We start from the raw sequence: 20,374 nt of genomic DNA, 5'->3' as shown, positions 1-20,374 counted from the left end.
TGACAAGTTGCACAGAATCAAAGGATAACAAGTTCTGTGTAGACAGGAGTTGGTTCATGCGTTTTTAAGGGTGGGAGGCTGACTTGTAGAACACTGTCGCACAGACTGAAGCTGCTAATGCTGGTGAGATGACAGCTCAAGAAAGCAGAACCTTGGTTGTGAAGGCAGCAAAAAAGACAAATAGCATGTATGGTTAATGCTTGTTTCTGCTAGCAGGAAAGATAACATTTAGAGGGAAAAAACCAGCAAAACAATTAGCCTTGGATCAGATTTTTAAAAATATCAATTCATTGTCTTTCTACAAAATCATCCCAAGTATTCTGGACACATTTCCCTAAAGTTTTGGACCTCCAGGTTTGTTGCAGCAAACATGAGGAGATGTGGCAAGGCAGGCCGAGAGAGAGCCCTGTGACATACATATTTGACACCAGATTAGACACAGTTTTATGGGGTTGGCTTCTGTGAGATCTGTTAAACTTTGGTTATATATGCACTTTAGAAAGCATTTCCTTGTGCCAACATCTCATTTGTGGTCTGTGGTTGTTTCCAGAACAAGTTTGCTGTTCTGGTTTTTCTCTAGAAATGTGACTTCCTGATACACGAGAGATCCTCATCTGCAATGTGGCTACACCTGGGGTGTCACCATCTGTTGGGAGTTGAATTGCAAATAATTTGTTCTCACTGAGCTTCCCAGGTGGCGCTAGTGGTAAAGAACCTGGCTGCCAATGCAGGAGATGTAAAAGATGCACTTCGATCCCTGGGTTGGGAAGATCCCCTGGAGGAGGGCATGGCAACCCTCCAGTATTCTTGCCTGGAGAATCCCATGGACAGAGGAGCCTGACAGGAGCCTGACAGTTCATAGGGTTGCAAAGAGTTGGACACAACTGAAGTGACTTAGCACGCATGATGCAATTTGTTCCTACTAATAAGGGTCTGAAGTTTGTCAGTGATTGCCTGTTTTGAGTAGATTAGACCCGGTTCAAAATTATCCTTATGAAAATGTTGCTCTCCTTCCCTCGCATTCTAAAATGCTTGCCTGATTGGGAAAGAACCCATGGTGGGAACTTATATAACCTTGATTAAGCCTCTGGTAGTTGGCCCTGTGTGTGAGCATCTTCTACCATGTTTTCCAGTGGATACATTAACAAAGCTGAGACTGCCCATGCTTTTCCATTGTTTCTATGAGAAATTCAGATAGGAATTGAAGTTCTCTTCCTGGAATGTAACCTTACCGCTGGCCTGTTTACTCATCTACCATACTGTTTCAGCTATTCTGGAGAAGTTAAGGAAGGGCTTACACTAACTATGGTGGTTTTATTTCTTCAAATCCACTTAGAGAGATGCATCTGTTCAGTCAGTCAACAAATACTCATCAAGTCTTGTTTTGGTACCAAAATGCTACTTAATAGAACAGAGAGAATTTGCTGCTGGTGATGTTTAAAAGATAAGCTGGGTCTTGTTAGTTTGAGAGGAGTGCATAGTATGAACAGAGGCAAGGGGGAGGAAATGGATGGAGTTTTCCCAGACGAAAACCAGTGCAGAGTGTCTGAAGGCCAGGGGATATGGAGAGGACTTGGGATGTGGAGCTGGATAGCTTGGAAGGATCCAGCCAGATGACTGGGGGACCTAACTCAGCCCCTGGTAATTAGAACTTATCAGGGACTAACTGTATTGCTGTTGTCTATGATTTGCATCAATCTGTGGTAGAAAATACCTAATACATTCCTGCTGACCATGTGTGAATGTGAGTCTGTCTGTCACAAAGGGCAGGGGCGGGTATGTGGCGAAGATTGTTGGTAGCCCTGGTCTAGTTTGACTTACAGATCTCTGACTCTTAGGTATGTTGCTATTTTTCTACATTTAAAAACTGGGCGTATAATTCACATATCATAAAACCCACTCATCAGAAGCATGCAATTCAGTGGTTTTCAGTATACTTACAAAGTTGTGCCACCTTCAGCATAATCTCTTTCCAGAACTTTTTCACTAATCCAGAAATAAACCGTGCACTCATTAGCAGTAACTCCCCTTCCCTGCCTCCCGCCCCTAGGTGACCACTCATCTACTTTGTTTCTTTAGATTTACCTGAAAATATATCCTAAATATTTAATATAAATGGAATCATACAATATAGAGCCTTTCTGTCTGACTTCTTTGGCTTTGCATAATGTTTTCAAGGCTCATTTATGTAGTGGCATGTATCAATACTTCCATCTTTTAGGGGCAGAATACTATTCCATTGTATGGATTTACCATATTTTATCTGTTCATCACTTGGTGAGCCTTTGGGTTCTTTCCACATTTTGGCTACCATAAGCATTCATGTACAAGTTTTTGTGTGGACACTGTGTTGTCATTTCTCTTGTGTAGATATTTAGTAGTGGAATTGCTGGGTTATATGATAACTCTATGTTTAACTTTTCAAGGCACTGCCAAACTGTTTTTTAAAGTGGCAGTACCATTTTACAATCCCACCAGAAATGTGTGATGGTTCTCCTGTTACCACATCCTCACCAATACAAGTAATTCTGTCTTTTTGATGATACTCTTCCCAATATATGTGAAATAGCATATCATTGTGGTTTTGATTCATATTTTTCTAATGACTAATGATGTTGGACTTCTCCATGTGCTTAATGGCCATTTATCTTCTTTGGAAAAATGTCTAATCAGATTTTTTTGCCCATTTTCAATTGGGTTGTCTGTTTTGTTACTGAGTTCTAAGAATTCTTTATACATTCCGTATACTAGATCCTTATTAGACAGGTCTGTATACTAGACAGATCTGTATACTAGATCCCTTCCCCAGGGGATCTTCCCAACCCAGGAATCAAACCTGGGTCTCCCTCATTGCAGGCAGATTGTTTACCATCTGAGCCACCAGGGAAGCCTCTTATTAGACATATGATTTGTAAATAGATTTTCCCATTCTGTGGTTTCTCTTTTCAGTTTCTTGATGGTATTCTTAGAAGCACAAAAGATTTTAAAATTTGACAAGATCCAATGGATCTCATTTTTTCTTCTGTTGCTCTGGGGATAGTGCTATTTTATTTTATTTTATTTTATTTTAAACTGAAGAAAGGAGATCTTTATTACATGGTAATTCTTTTTGGTAGTCTTCTATATTTTTTTTTTAATTTTTTTTCTTTTTTTTTTAATTTTTAGTTTTTTATTTTTTAAATTTTAAAATCTTTAATTCTTACATGCATTCCCAAACATGAACCCCCCTCCCACCTCCCTCCCCAGAACATCTTTCTGGGTCATCCCCATGCACCAGCCCCAAGCATGCTGCATCCTGCGTCAGACATAGACTGGCGATTCAATTCACATGATAGTATACATGTTAGAATGTCATTCTCCCAAATCATCCCACCCTCTCCCTCTCCCTCTGAGTCCAAAAGTCCATTATACACATCTGTGTCTCTTGACCCAGCAATCCCACTTCTGGGCATACACACCGAGGAAACCAGAATTGAAAGAGACACATGTACCCCAATGTTCATCGCAGCACTGTTTATAATAGCCAGGACATGGAAACAACCTAGATGTCCATCAGCAGATGAATGGATAAGAAAGCTGTGGTACATATACACAATGGAGTATTACTCAGCCGTTAAAAAGAATTCATTTGAATCAGTTCTGATGAGATGGATGAAACTGGAGCCGATTATACAGAGTGAAGTAAGCCAGAAAGATAGTGCTATTTTAAATGAGAGAACAGCTCATGGAAATGGCCACTGGCCAATGGAGTTTGCTAGGGGTTAACATGTGGCTGGAATCCTAAAGCTGGAAAGACTGAATTATCTTTAATCCTATTACTGGAGTTAGATAACATTTAGAATTAGATAATCATTATCTAGTTGTTGACAATTCTGTTGCTAACATGGTAGAGAGATAGGGAGGTCCTGGAAGGGAGTGAAAAGGTTGTCACCTCTGGGTCTCCATTTCCAGTGCTGATTTTAGGACTACAGTAGAAACCTGAGGGCTAGACAAGAGCAAAGACATTTTGCTACACTTAAAATCAGCTTTGAACTCAAGGACTGATTTCTAAATCACTGTTTAAACTTTTCGCCTTGATTTGAATCAGATTTGCATTTGAAAATAAAGAGGGCTTCCATTTGTAAGATTCTAATCCACATTTTTTTTTTAAAAATTTCACGTGAGATTTCCGTTTTGTTTGGTTTTTAAATTATCCTAGACCCAGGAGGGTAAGTCCTGTATTCTCATTTTATCATCCAATCAAATAGCACTTTTGTCTAGAAGCGCTGTGCTTTAAAGGCAAGCTGTTCACAACCTTTCACCCCCAACCCTGAGCTGCAGACTTTTGTGAAAATCAGGTTCTGGGGCAGTTGTGCCAAGTGTGCTTAGTCACTCAGTTGTGTCTGACTTTTTGCCACCCCATGGACTGTAGCCCACCAGGCTTTTTTTTTTCCATAGAATGCTCCAGGCAAGAATACTGGAGTGGGTTGTCATGTCCTCCTCCAGGGGATCTTCCCAACCCAGGGACTGAAACCAGGTCTCCTGTATTGCAGGCAGATTTTTTACCAGGTGGCTCTTTACCATCTGAGCCACCAGGGAAGCTCAGTTAAGTCTTGATAAAGTTGTAAAAGATCTCTTCATACCTGAGCTCCCATCCTCCATCTGGCCACAGTCACAATAGAAGCAGGAACCCAAGGGGCAGATTTCTTTCCTTACTCAACTTCTAGGCACTGTAGGAGGAAGGAGAGTTCCCTGCACCTGCTTGCCAAGCTCTGGTCTACTTGCTGAACTCTGATCAGCATAAACAGGTCGTTCTGGCTACAAGTTCCCCCAAATTCTCCTTACTTGTAATTTTAAGTCACACCAGCTCCCCTGTGTAATGTTCTCTATTTACAGTGAATCAATTATTTATTTTTATTATTTGATAATTTTATTAATTATTCAACTATTATTGAAGAAGGAAATGGCAACCCACTCTGGTAGTCTTGCCTGGAAAATACTATGGACAGAGGAGCCTGGTGGGCTACAGTTCATGGGGTTGGCAAGAGTCAGACGTGACTGAGCACACACACAATTATTAATTATTCTTACTATTCAAAAGAAACTTTCACACTGCCCAGCCAAATGCTTAGACCCAAGATGCTGAGAGTGGGCACAAGGACAGAGCCCAATTTGCATCATGGATTCTGGTCACTGGGGTTATACTTGATCATGACTTTCAACCCCAAACCGTTTTTGGAGGTTTTAAAAGCCCCCAGAGCTTTCACCATAGGAAACTGATGGGTGACCAAGGGCTTTACATTCACAAACTTGGATGCAAGTATTTAAATCACCATTGGCCACGTTTTGCAGTAGCGAAACGCCCTTGATATCCACCTTCCAGGTGGCTGCATGCATGAGGGGCCCACTGGTCATCTCAGAGCCCAGAACCACCAGCACCAGCCCACCAGGATGAGTGGGGTAGATACCTGCCTGGATGGAGGTCCCTACTCCTGTGCACTTGATGGTGACTTCCGACTTGCTGCCCAAAAGGCCTTCCGCTTTCTTGGCTGTTTCCTGAGGGCTCTCATTGGAGTCCGGAGGATGAAATCAGCCCCGACTTCCTTGGCTTTAGACAACCAAGAGGCTGACAGATCAGTCACCACCATTTGAGCTGCACCCATCACCTTGGCTGTGAGGAAACTGACCAGTCCATCTGGCCCAGCTCCACACCCAAAGACCTTGTTTCCAGTTTGCTGGCAGGCATGGATCCCCCATACAGTGGCTCAACCAGGGCCCCTTCCTCAAAGGTGACATTGTCAGGAAGCTTGTAGCAGAAATTAGCCTTGTGCTTGTAGAACTGACAGAGGTTCCCATCATCGGGCCGCATGGCACAGAAGAAGATGGTTGGTGACAGATTGTATCGGACAATCTTGCAGAGTTCATCAACTTTCTCAAGGAGCTCCAGGCTCTGTGTCAACACTATCACCTGGCTGTAAGTGCTTGACTGATGATTCCACTTTTATGACTGTTCTCAAAGCTTCATGCCCTAGCACCATTGGCTTTTTCACAACAAAATTTCTGATTCGACCATGCTGCCAGCCATGGACATCTGAACTACAAATTCCGGCAGGATGTATCTTCAGCAGCACCTCATTTGGGCCTGGTTCAGGGATAGGATAGTACTCCAAGTGCAGGTCTCCGGGCCTGTGCACCACCAAGGAGAGGTTGTCGGGCTTGGCTGCTGCCATGTCTGTGCCTCCCTCCTTTCTGGTCAGGGCTGCTGTCCGCTGTTCATGAGGTGGTTTAGTTTGCGGCCCCTTGAAGGGTTCTCCCAGATTTTAAATTGTGAAAGTGGTTGAATCCAGTTTAAAAACCAAGAGAAAGTTGTTGGCAACTCTAGCTGGGGATCCCACAGTAGATAAAATAGGGAAGCAATTCAGAATTTTTCAAGGTGAATTCATGGTTATATTGAGTAAATCTTTGCTGATTTCTGCAGTTGGCTCTTGAGAATCTCTCTGCTTCTGAGCACGTTGCTCAGAAAATCTTCAACTCTAAGGATTGGAAGGAATCTTAAAAGTCATCTTTTTCAAATCTGCTCACCAGTGAGTGGAATGTAGCAGGGAAAGTGCCAGGGACAACGGTGAGGGGACACATGGCTTAAGGATTTTATGCCCACTTCATTCAGCTTCAGAAAGGACAGATACTAAAGGAAGGGAGAGAAATCAAGTGGGGAAAGAGGTTGAATAAGAATGAATTCAGTTGGATTTGCAAAGTCTAAGGGAGAAGGCTAGCTTTTGAGACTCTTTCTAAATTCCTGCCAGCTGCACTTCATCATTCTGTTCTCTGGGATCAGATCCTGTTTTATAAACTCTATCCTAGCACTGATCCCTGTTATCTTTGAATGTGTCTATATGTTCTTTTAGACCAGGAGCTCTTGGAGAAAAAAAGCCACAGCCTCACTCATGTGTGTAGCCTTTCCAGTCTTTGATACTTAGGGACTTAGCTGATAGTATGGTTGCACAGCTACAAATGGAGGCTTTAGCATCAGTAAGACTGACTACCAGCTTCAGTAGCTTCAGATTGGAAATCTCTCCTTGACTTTGACTGGCTCTGTGACCTTGGGCAAGTTACTTAAGTCTTAGCGACCTCATACATAAGATGAAGAGTAAGAATGAGTTGTAAGGATGAGAGCTGTGTAGAGTTCTTGGCACTTGGCAAATGATTGCTGCTGAGATTCAGATTAGCAGGCCTCAGAAAGTGCTTGCTGGGGGCCTTCCCTGGTGGTCCACTGATTAAGGTTCCATATTCCCAATGCAGGAGGCACAGGTACAATCCCTGGTCAGGGAAGTAAGATCCCACATGCTCTAAGGCATGGTTGAAAAAACAAACAAACAAACAAATGTTTGCTGAGGTAATTTTCCAGGGGCAGGGGGAAGAGCTCCAGACTCATGAAGCATGACTCCAGCTGACTGCCAGGAATGCTGAAGCCATTCTTAATTCTTGAATCTCAGAGTGGCAACTGCCTGACTCTGGTCAACTGGGCTACCCAAGTTCAGCTAACTTAAGAACATGTGGCTCTGTTCTGGAGACCTCTGTGATTTGGTTCACCTGTCCCTTAATCCAGGGTAACAGGTTCAGTTCAGTTCAGTTCAGTTGCTCAGTCACGTCCGACTCTTTGCGACCCCATGAATCGTAGCACACCAGGCATCCTTGTCCATCACCAACTCCTGGAGTTCACTCAGATTCATGCCCATCGAGTCAGTGATGCCATCCAGCCATCTCATCCTCTGTTGTCCCCTTCTCCTCCTGCCCCCAATCCCTCCCATCATCAGAGTCTTTTCCAATGAGTCAACTCTTCACATGAGGTGGCCAAAGTACTGGAGTTTCAGCTTTACCATCATTCCTTCCAAAGAAATCCCAGGGCTGATCTCCTTCAGAATGGACTGGTTGGATCTCCTTGCAGTCCAAGGGACTCTCAAGAGTCTTCTCTAACACCGCAGTTCAGAAGCATCAATTCTTCGGCGCTCAGCCTTCTTCACAGTCCAACTCTCACATTGATACATGACCACTGGAAAAACCATAGCCTTGACTAGACGGACCTTTGTTGGCAAAGTGATGTCTGCTTTTGAATATGCTATCTAGGTTGATCATAGCTTTCCTTCCAAGGAGTAAGCGTCTTTTAATTTCATGGCTGCAGTCACCATCTGCAGTGATTTTGGAGCCCCCCAAAATAAAGTCTGACGCTGTTTCCACTGTTTCCCCATCTATTTCCCATGAAGTGATGGGACTGGATGCCATAATCTTTGTTTTCTGAATGTTGAGCTTTAAGCCAACATTTTCACTGTCCTCTTTTACTTTCATCAAGAGGCTTTTTAGTTCCTCTTCACTTTCTGCCATAAGGGTGATGTCATCTGCCTATCTGAGGTTATTGATATTTCTCCCAGCAATCTTGATTCCAGCTTGTGTTTCTTCCAGTCCAGCGTTTCTCATGATGTTCTCTGCATAGAAGTTAAATAAGCAGGGTGACAATATACAGCCTTGACACACTCCTTTTCCTATTTGGAATCAGTCTCTTGTTCCATGTCCAGTTCTAACTGTTGCTTCCTGACCTGCATACAGATTTCTCAAGAGGCAGTTCAGGTGGTCTGGTATTCCCTTCTCTCTCAGAATTTTCCACAGTTTATTATGATCCACACAGTTAAAGGCTTTGGCATAGGTTTTACCAATGCTGTTGCCAGGGGAGGAGACAGGTGGAGCACATGCTAAGGAGTCAGGAGGTAAACATGTGCACCCTTTTTCCTTCCAGGGCTGGACTTGGTTGTTGTTATTCAGTCACTTAGTCTTGTCTGACTCTTTGTGATCCCATGGACAGCAGTGCACCAGGCTTCCTTGTCGTTCACTCTCTCCCAGAATTTGCTCAAACTCATGTCCATTGAGTCAGTGGTGCCATCCAGCCATCTCATCCTCTGTCATCCCCTTCTCCTCCTGCCTTCAATCTTTCAGAGCATCAGGGTCTTTTCCAATGAGTTGGCTCTTCGCACCAGGTGGCCAAAGTATTGAAGCTTCAGCTTCCTTCCAATGAATATTCAGAGTTGATTTCCTTTAGGATGGACTGGTTTGATCTCCTTGCAGTCCAAGGGACTCTCAAGGGTCTTTTCCAATACCACAGTTCGAAAGCATCAATTCTTCAGTACTCAGCCTTCTTCATGGTCCAACTCTCACATCTGTACATGACTATTGGAGAAACTATAGCTTTGAGCATATGGACTCTTGGCAAAATTATGTCTCTGCTTTTAATATACTATTTAGCTTCATCATAGCTTTTCTTCCAAGGAGCAAGTTTCTTTTGTGGCTGCAGTTACCATCTGCTGTGATGCTGTGATTTTGGAGCCCAAGAAAATAGTCTGTCATTGTATAACCTTTATCTTTGGGTCCTTGAGTATTTTTCCCCAGACAAAATGGTGGGCCGCATTGTTATTTATTTCTTTTTTACAAACTAGTTCACTAGTTTACCAGTTAAATCATTCTGACCACAGCACTGTTAAAGCCAGGATATGATCTCTAGCCTGTAGAGGAGGATGCCCCCTGCCATATGTTAGTAAGTGCCCCCAGGTAAGAGGCAGAGCAGTGCTTTGAGTCCAGGACTTCTGGCTCCAAATGCAGTGGTCTTCCATAGGACCACAGCTACCTGTGAAGTATGTGATTCAGGAATATTCCTGTAACAGAAAGGATGTTCCATGTGGAAATGCCATGGGAGAAAAGGGACGCACTAGAGAGTGGTCCCTTGGGTCTTGCCTCAGTCAGTCATCCTCGGTGGTGTTCAGATTTTGTTCAGGTAGCTTGAGAGGAGCTATGGGCCACAGGAGAGGGGGAGTTCCAGAACAGGTAGAGCTCTTCATGCACACCCTCCACAGCACCACAACAGCACCTTCATCCAGCATAAGACGGTGTTTGTAGACATGGTACTGCTGCCTTTAAAGATTTGTTTTCACAGATTCTTCATAGGCTGCATTGTTATTGGTAATTATAATCATGATTGTCATTGCTGTCATGAATCATTTATTCAACAAATGTATCTAGGTCTACCTTCTGCTAGACGTTAGGCAGAGAGGGATACAGGAGATACAAAAGAGTGCCTGTCCCCAAAGAGCACACAGTCTAGTGTAGACCAGGGGTTATGAGAGTGTGGTGGGTGCTGTTGTGGGGGAGCACACAGGGTGTCATGGGGCAGCAATCTCATCCTTGGGAGTTTTCAGAAACTTCCTGGAAGACATGCCTCCTGATTTGAGTCTTGAAAGAGAAACCAAGTTATTAGACAAAACCAAAAATGGGAGTTCAGTCCAATTAAAGGGAAAGCACATGCAAAGGCACAGAAGTGGGAGATGAGTTTGATTGCAGGACAAGACATGAGGAGGGGAGCAGAGTGAGATACTAATAATGTTATTACTATATAATATAATGTATTATATATAATACTACATTATGATTATGGAAGGTAACAATAGCATAGCACTTACCTTGTGTCAGACACTGTGTTCACCATTTAACAGTTGATAGCACATTTAAATGTCAAAGCAAGAAAAATAATAATTTTAACAGCTGAAATATAATAAGTATACCTTGTACACCAGGCACTAGACTGAGTGGTTTTTGTGCATGATCTAACTTAATCTTCATTATTAACCCCAATAGGGGCTTCCCTTGTGGCTCAGCTGGTAAGAATCTACCTGCAATGTGGGAGACTTGGGTTTGATCCCTGTGTTGGGAAGATCCCCTGGAGAAGGGAAAGGCTACTCACTTCGGCATTCTGGCTTGGAGAATATCATGGACTGTATAGTCCATGGGATCGCAAAGAGTTGGACACAACTGAACAACTTTCACTTTCATACTTCCCTGGTGGCTCAGATGATAAAGAATCTGCTGGCAATGTGAGAGAGCTGGGTTCGATCCTTGGGTTGGGAAGATCCCCTGGAGGAGGGAAAAGATACCCACTCCAGTATTCTTGCCTGGGGAATTCCATGACAGAGGAGCCTGGCAGGCTATATTCCATGGGGTCACAAAGAGTTGGATACGATTGAGTGACTAACACTTTCACCCTTATACAGATCAGTCAACTGAGCCTCAGAGAGATTTAAGTCATTGGCCCCAGGTCACACAGATGGTGAATGGCCAAGTTTTTATTCGAACCCAGAAACTGAGTCTTAGTCATTAGGCTGCAGAGAGACAGCTGTTTCCTCTCAGTGCCTTGGGCAGATGCCACTTTGGTGAAAAATTATCTCACCTGGGACTTCTCTGGTAGTCTAGTGGTTAAGACTCTATGTTTCCTCTGCAGGAAGTGCAGGTTCGATCCCTGGTCAGGGAACTAAGATCCTGCATGCTCTGGCACAGACAAAAAAAAAAAAAAAAAAGGACAGAGAGAGAGAACCTAAAATAAAATGATCCCACATTAGGCAAGATTGCCTGGACACTAATTCAGCCTCCTAGAACTAAGGCAGGTTATAATAATATAATGCCTACTCAAATGGACCCTGAGCCCAGCAGACAGGTGACATTTGGTGACTCTTGAAGAGAGGGCTCCCTGTGCAGGAGTTCAGAGACTGTTATTAAGCAGAATCTCTGCATAAAGGAGAATCTCTGGGGTCCTGTGAGGTCCTTTTTAGAAACACTAAAATCCCATGTAGGCAGAATAAACAGAGCATCACAAATTGGGTTCCAATGCCAGTGATGAGCTCTTTGTACAGAAGAACTCAGTCTCCCTTCCAGGCCATCAGAAGCCAGTTTCCTTCCTGGCAGAGCTTGCCCTGCCTAACCAAGCTGCACTCCCCTGGACCTTGCGAGACCACCTCTGCGACTCCAACTGTAGCTTCAGCTTCAGCTCTATTTGCTTTTATGCCTGGGTTCTGGCCCTAGCTCTTGTGCTGATTAGCTGTGTGACAACGGGCACATCCCTTAACCTCTCTGAACTTGCTTTCCTCATCTGTTATGTGAGGCTGTGGTTTCTCACCTTGCCTACCTCCCTGGACTGTGGAAGACAAAATGAGAAGAGGTGCAGATTGGGGCCTTGAGAGTGCACCACCATAAGGGGTGATTCTTACTCTGTCCACTTGGCTCATCTCCTAAAATTAACTAAAATTAACTAAAAATTAGTTAATTTTTAAATTAACTAAGGACAAGAACACAGCCTTCTCCTCTCTTTGGGGAACTTGAGAATATGACTCTGTTTGTCCTGATGGGCATTTGCCCAGAGGCCACCTTGGTGCTGTCAGCAACTACTTCATAAGGCTTGAGCAGCTGCTTATTTCTTTCATATTGTTATGATTTCATGTTGTAGAGTTGCTGGAGAGAGCTTCACCACCCCACCTCCTTTGGAAAATAGTGGCTCTTGGTTGTCCTCAGAGCTCTTGAATAGTTGCAAAAGTCCCAAGCAGGCCTGAGTATATTCCTTTCACTTGTGAAGGGTGAGCATGCTGATGGCAGTAATTAATTGACTGGGGGCGGGTGGGGAAGATAGCTTTGTAAACTGAGGACAAGTGAGCGAGTCATGCTACCCAGGCTGACCCCCTCACCTGGGCAGTCTCTGAGGACACCTGCCTTCCATCATTAGGGCCGCTGAGCCCATTGACACAGCCTGACTGCCTCCGCTGGTGTGGGGAACAAAGCCGAGCATTTACTGGCTGGAGCGCAGAGATGAATACAATGAGGCTCTTCGACCAGGCCTGGCCCAGACAGCTGCTCAGGCAAAGGGGTTTCGAATGAACGTGTTTCTATTTAGAATGTGTGTGTTTTGATTGAATTTGAAGAAAAGCATGAGGTGGTTCCCTCTTTGGAAAACAAACTAATTATATACTCCCGTGTTGTCTGGTGGTCGGAAGCCGAATATGTCCACAACAGTACTTCATGGAGAGAATTTTCTTCAGAGATGTACGTGAGATGCCTCTGTAGGGCCACAGCTGGCACTTTTTCAAAATCACATGCCTCGTGGCTTAAAAGGACTCTTTAGGGAAACCTTGAGTGCTGTAAATATTCTGTTTTTAATTGGGAATTACCACCCTATAATTTTTGTGCTCTCTTAATTTGGTTTGGCACATACTGGGTTTTCGCTGGAGTTGGGATCCAGGATCTAGAAAGGTGATTTGCTCTTCTGTGGGCAGTAGAAAAGGTTCCACGGAAGCAAGAGCTGGTGGACCAAGTGACACCCAAAGCCATTACTGGACTGAACCATTTGCATTTCCATTCAGGTCATGATGTCTCGGCCAAGCTATTGACTTAGCACTGTTTTGACTTGGGTGGCTTTGACTCTTCCATTCAGGCTTTAGAAACATCATTGAGTTAACAGGCCACACACCAATTCACCCTTCTCCCTCCCTACTCTTCAGCCCCTTTGTGTTAGATAAGGAGGCCTTTCCCTGCTACAAAAAGGTAGCAGGCCTGAGTTTCCATGAGCTCTGTGCCCCTTATACCACCCTCAATTTAGTCTTTGTGCAGGGCTGCTTTTGTTTCCTTCTGAGAATTAAAAGTTAATTGATACCTCAAATGGATGTTGGTCACAAAGCATTTCACCTCCAATGCAGTCCTGCATCCCATTAGATTAACCCTCTTCTGCAGTTCATTGTAAATAAACATCCCACAACAAAAAAAAGCTTACCTACCTGAATTCTCTTGGTTTCTGCAGTGGGGCTAAAATTCTATGACAATGTCACTGGGTTAATTAATTTAGATTGATGACTTTTGGAGTTCTGTTTTCCTTTGCCTTCACTGTTTGTCACAGACTGCTGACCAAGTATTTCTAAATGTCTGAATTTATCAGGTTATCCAGAGCCCTTCCAGAGATGGGCAGTCATCTCAACCTTAGGCCTCGATAGCAATACTGCAAATCCTCCTAAGGAAATCCTGATGCAATAATCTAGTATAGAAGAAATGTATATTCAAACTATTCTCTGATAAGAGTTCATTTCCAGCTTTCTTATCCATTCATCTGCTGATGGACATCTAGGTTGCGTCCATGTCCTGGCTATTATAAATAGTACTGTGATGAACATTGGGGTACACAATGGAGTATTACTCAGCCATTACAAAGAATACATTTGAATCAGTTCTAATGAGGTGGATGAAACTGGAACCTATTATACAGAGTGAAGTAAGCCAGAAAGAAAAACACCAATACAGTATACTAATGCATATATATAGAATTTAGAAAGATGGTAATGATAACCCTGTATGCAAGACAGCAAAAGAGACACAGATGTATAGAACAGTCTTTTGGACTCTGTGTTAGAGGGAGAGGGTGGAATGATTTGGGAGAATGGCAATGAAACATGTACAATATCATATATGAAATGAATTGCCAGTCCAGGTTCGATGCATGATACTGGATGCTTGGGGCTGGTGCACTGAGACGACCCAGAGGGATGGTTAAGGGAGGGAGGAGGGAGGGGGGTTCAGTATGAGGAACACGTGTATACCTGTGGCGGATTCATGTTGATGTATGGCAAAACCAATACAATACTGTAAAGTAATTAACCTCCAATTAAAATAAATAAATTTATATATATTTTTTAAAAAGTTCATTTTCAGTGAAGAGAAATATGTGAATTTTTTTCCAAACATGGAGGAAAAAGTTTCTCTAGGGTCAACTAAAGCACAGTGGAATGCACCCAATTAGGTTGAGAAATAAAGAAATAAGGAGCACATTTATGATAGACTTTTGCTGTTATTCCAATGTACACAAGGGTACACACCAATGATCCTGGCAGAATCTGGGTTCCAATAAGGTGTTCTGGAATTTTGAGGCTTAGGGATGAGTAAGTTGTTCTTCCTGCTAAACAAACTTCCCCCATTAAATAGTTCTTGTTAATTCTCAGCTAAGGCCACGTGAATAGAACAATTTTTGTTGCCATTAGAAAAATGGATTTTCTTTTTCCTATAAATTAAGCTATTTAATTCTGTAATGGGGTCAAAGGGCTTGGGGGATATTTAATATCAACTTTATCAGGGTTACTATTTCTATTCCAGATGGCCCTACCTGCCACACAATGCTTCCCACACCTCTTGGAGAATCAAAATGAAACCATGACTTCTCCAAGGAAGATATGCAAATACCCAAGAAGAATATGAAAAGATTTTCAACATCATTAGTCGTAGGGGAAATACAAATCTAAACCACAATGAGAGATTCCCTTATATCCACTCAGTTCTCATTTTAGTCACTCAGTCGTGTCCGAAACTCTTTGCGAACCCATGGACTGCAGCATGCCAGGCTTCCCTATCCATCACCAACTCCTGGAGCTCGCTGAAACTCATGTCCATTGAGTCGGTGATGCCATCCAATCATCTCATCCTCTGTCATCCACTTCTCCTCCTGCCTTCAATCTTTCCCAGCATCAGGATCATTTCCAATGAGTCTGCTTTTCACATCAGGTGGGCAAAATATTGGAGCTTCAGCTTCAACATTAGTCCTTCCAATGAATATTTAGGACTGATTTCCTTTAGGAATGACTTGTTCGATCTCCTCACAGTCCAAGGGACTCTCAAGAGTATTCTCCAACACCACAGTTCAAAAGCATTAATTCTTTGGAGCTCAGCTTTGTTTATGGTCCAACTCTCACATCCATACATCAGTTCAGTTTAGTTCAGTCGCTCAGTTGTGTCTGACTCTTTGCGACCCCATGAACCACAGCAAGCCAGGTCTCCCTGTCCATCAAAACTCCCAGAGTTCACCCAAACCCATGTCCATTGAGTCAGTGATGCCATCCAACCATCTCATCCTCTGTCGTCCCCTTCTCCTCTTGCCCTCAATCTTTCCCAGCATCAGTGTCTTTTCAAATGAGTCAGCTCTTTGCATCAGGTGGCCAAAGGATTGGAGATTTAGCTTCAAATCAGTCCTAACAATGAACACCCAGGACTGATCTCCTTTAGGATGGACTAGTTGGATCTCCTTGCAGTCCAAGGGACTCTCAAGCGTCTTCTCCAACACCACAGTTCAAAAGCATCAATTCTTCGGCATTCACCTTTCTTTATAGTCCAACTCTCACATCCATACATGACCACTGGAAAAACGACAGCCTTGACTAGACGGACCTTTGTTGACAAAGTAATGTCTCTACTTTTCTATATGCTGTCTGGGTTGGTCATAACTTTCCTTCCAAGGAGTAATTGTCTTTTAATTTCATGGCTGCAATCACCATCAGCAGTGATTTTGGGGCCCAGAAAAATAAAGTCAGCCACTGTTTCCACTGTTTCCCCATCTATTTGCCATGAAGTGATGGGACCAAATGCCATGGTCTTAGTTTTCTGAATATTGAGCTTTAAGCCAACTTTTTCACTCTCCTCTTTCACTTTCATCAAGAGGCCCTTTAGTTCTTCTTCACTTTCTGCCATAAGGGTGGTGTCATCTGCATATCTGAGGTTATTGATATTTCTCCTGGCAATCTTGATTCCAGCTTGTGCTTCATCCAGCCCAGCGTTTCTCATGATGTACTCTGCATAGAAGTGAAACAATCAGGGTGACAATATACAGCCTTGTCGTACTCCTTTTCCTATTTGGAACCAGTCTGTTGTTCCATGTCCAGTTCTGACTGTTGCTTCCTGACCTGCATATAGGTTTCTCAAGAGGCAGGTCAGATGGTCTGGTATTTGCATCTCTTTCAGAATTTTCCACAGTTTATTGTGATCCACACAGTCAAAGGCTTTGGCATAATCAATAAAGCAGAAATAGATGTTTTTCTGGAACTCTCTTGCTTTTTCGATGATCCAGCGGATGTTGGCAATTTGATCTCTGGTTCCTCTGCCTTTTCTAAAACCAGCTTGACCATCTGGAAGTTCACAGTTCATATATTGTTGAAGCCTTGCTTGGAGAATTTTAAGTATTACTTTACTAGCATGTGAGATGAGTGCAATTGTGCAGTAGTTTGAGCATTCTTTGGCATTGCCTTTCTTTGGGATTGGAATGAAAACTGACCTTTTCCAGTCTTGTGGCCCCTGCAGAGTTTTCCAAATTTTCCAGTGTATTGAGTGCAGCACTTTCACAGCATCATCCTTCAGGATTTGAAATAGCTCAACTGAAATTCCATCACCTCCACTAGCTTTGTTCATAGTGATGCTTCCTAAGGTCCACTTGATTTTACATTCCAGGATGCCTGGCTCTGGGTGAATGATCACACCATTGTGATTATTTGGATCATGAAGGTCTTTTTTGTATAGTTCTTCTGTGTATTCTTGTCACCTCTTCTTAAAATCTTCTGCTTCTGTTAGGTCCAGACCATTTCTGTCCTTTATTGAGCCCATCTTTGCATGAAATGTTCCCTTGGCATCTCTAATTTTCTTGAAGAGATCTCTAGTCTTTCCCATTCTGTTGTTTTTCCCTATTTCTTTGCACTGATCACTGAGGAAGGCTTTCTTCTCTCTCCTTGCTCTTCTTTGGAACTCTGCATTCAAATGGGTATATCTTTCCTTTTCTCCTCCGCTTTTTGCTTTTCTTCTTTTTCACAGCAATTTGTAAGCTGTGAAAAGACAGCCATTTTGCTTTTTTGCATTTCTTTTTCTTGGGAATGGTCTTGATCCCTGTCTCCTGTACAATGTCATGAACCTCCATCCATAGTTCATCAGGCACTCTTTCAGATCTAGTCCCTTAAATATATTTGTCACTTCCACTGTATAATCATAAGGGATTTGATTTAAGTCATACTTGAATGGTCTAGTGTCTTTCCCTACTTTCTTCAATTTAAGTCTGAATTTTGCAATAAAGATTTCATGGTTTGAGTCACAATCAGCTCCTGGTCTTGTTTTTGCTGACTGTATAGAGCTTCTCCATCTTTGGTTGCAAAGAATATAATTAGTCTGATTTTGATGTTGACCATCTGGTGATGTCCATGTGTAGAGTCTTCTCTTGTGTTGTTGGAAGAGGGTGTTTGCTATGACCAGTTCAAGGGCAAAGGAGAAGCCCCAGCAAGACAATAGGAGGGTGAATTTGCATTTAGAATCAAACCCCATTACTCCCAGAGACACTCAGAGGGCTCAAACAAACCTTGTGTGCACCAGGACCCAGGGACCTCACAAACACTGAGAAAGAACTGTGTTTGAGCATCTCCTATGGAGGTACAGGTCAGCAGTGGACTGCCACAGGATAGGGTCTCTGGGTGCAGCAGACTTCAGTTTGGCATAAGCCCTCTAGGAAGAAGTGGCCATTAACCCCACCACAGAGCTGCCAGAATTTACACAGGACTGGGAAATAGAGGGCACAAACAACCTAGTGTACCAGGACTCAGGAGATAGGAGTAGGGACCCCACAAGAGACTCCCCCAGACTTGCCTGTGAGTTTCCAGGAGTCTCTAGCAGAGGCATGGGTTGGTGGTGGCCTGCTGCAGGGTTGGGGACATTGAGTGAAGTAGTACATGCATGGGATCTTTTGAAGGAGATCACCATTATCTTCATTACCTCCACCATAGTTTGGCCCCAGGTAAATAGCAGGAAGGGAACACAGCTCCACCCATCAACAGAAAATTGGATTAAAGATTTACTGAGTATGGCCCCGCCCATCAGAACAAGACCCAGTTTCCCCTCAGTCAGTCTCTCCCATCAGGAAGCTTCCATAAGCCTCTTATTCTTCTCTGTCAGAGGGATAACCATCAGACTGAAAACCGCAATCACAGAAAACTAAACAATCTAATCACATGAACCACAGCCTTGTCTAACTTAATGAAACTATGAGCCATGCCCTGTAAGGCCATCCAAGACGGATGGGTCATGGTGGAGAGTTCTGACAAAATGTGGTCTACTGGAGAAGGGAATGGCAAACCACTTCAGCATTCTTGCCTTGAGAACCCCATGAACAGTATGAAAAGGCAAAAAGATAGGACACTGAAAGATGAACTCCCCAGATCAGTAGGTGCCCAATATGCTACTGGAGATCAGTGGAGAAGTAACTCCAGAAAGAATGAAGAGATGGAGCCAAAGCAAAAACAACACCCAGTTGTGGATGTGACTGGTGATGGAAGCAAGATCTGATGCTGTAAAGAGCAGTATTGCATAGGAACCTGGAATATTAGATCCATGAATCAAGGCAAATTGGAAGTGGTCAAACAGGAGATGGCAAGAGTGAACATTGACGTTTTAGGAATCAGCGAACTAAAATGGACTGGAATGGGTGAATTTAACTCAGATGATCATTATATCTATTACTGTGGGCAAGAATCCCTTAGAATAAATGGAGTAGCCATCATAGTAAAAAGAAGAGTCTGAAATGCAGTACTTGGATGCAATCTCAAAAATGACAGTATGATCTCTGTTCATTTCCAAGGCAAACCATTCATATCATGGTAATTCAAGTCTATGCTCTGACCAGTAATGCTGAAGAAGCTCAAGTTCAATGGTTCTATGAAGACCTACAAGACCTTCTAGAGCTAACACCCAAAAAAGATGTCCTTTTCATTATAGGGGACTGGAATGCAAAAGTAGGATGTCAAGAAACACCTGGAGTAACAGGCACATTTGGCCTTGGAATACAGAATGAAGCAGGGCAAAGGCTAATAGAATTTTGCCAAGAGAATGCACTGGTCATAGCAGACACCCTCTTCTAACTGTATACTAAGCTGGTACTCTAATCCAGGTGCTGCTAAACATGTGTTGTCTTACACAGGTCTTAATCTGTGTGTGTATGCATGTGTGCTCAGTTGTGTCCAACTCTGAGATCCCATGGACTGTAGCCTGCCAGGCTCCCCGTCCATGGAATTCTCCAGGCAAGAATACTGGAGTGGGTTGCCATTTCCTTCTTCAGGGGATCATCCCACCCAGGGATCAAACTTGCTTCTCCTGTGTCTCCTGCATTGGCAGGCAGATACTTTACCACCTGAATACTGTGCCACTAGAAAAGCCCCAGGTGTTGATCTATCTTTTTGCCAAACCCAGCCTGGGAAGCACTATGCTGCCCTGCCCTCCAGCATCCAAGCCATATTCTAGCCATTAGTTAGGTCATTGAACTGCACTTGCATAGGGTCACAGAAAACACTGTACCATAATGCTCCAACTATCCACGTACAATGTATTTTGTTTCCTCCAACATCAAAACTATGTTTCACGTTTTCTTCTAATAAATTTGGGAGCCATTTAGCTCAATATTTTCACTGATATAACTTTGGGAGCTGCGGGAAGACACAAACCAGCTGTTGCCATACAAGTGCTCCAGAGGATCTTTTCTGGTATGAGTTAATAATTTGATAAGGACTATTGACTTAGTTTTGGACCACACAGAAATTCTTAGCAAACACTGTAATTACTTTATGTACTCTCAATGGTAAATGATTTGGTAGTGCAGACAGCTGGGGGAGCTTCAAGGGGAGACAGAAGGAAGTTCAAATTCCTCTTCAGCAGTACGTGAACATGAACTTCCAGATGTTCAAGCTGGTTTTAGAAAAGGCAG

General features: G+C 43.2%; 1 pseudogene; it reads right to left on the bottom strand.

The window, feature by feature from the left end:
* Positions 1–5,156: 5,156 nt before the first annotated feature.
* On the bottom strand, positions 5,157–6,209 carry LOC138930006 (sorbitol dehydrogenase pseudogene; annotated as a pseudogene).
* Positions 6,210–20,374: the final 14,165 nt, after the last annotated feature.

This window comes from Ovis canadensis, chromosome X, assembly GCF_042477335.2.
Source record: "Ovis canadensis isolate MfBH-ARS-UI-01 breed Bighorn chromosome X, ARS-UI_OviCan_v2, whole genome shotgun sequence".
NCBI lineage: Eukaryota > Metazoa > Chordata > Mammalia > Artiodactyla > Bovidae > Ovis > Ovis canadensis.
Note: the sequence above shows the minus strand (reverse complement) of the source record. Positions and strands in the feature narration are given on the sequence as shown.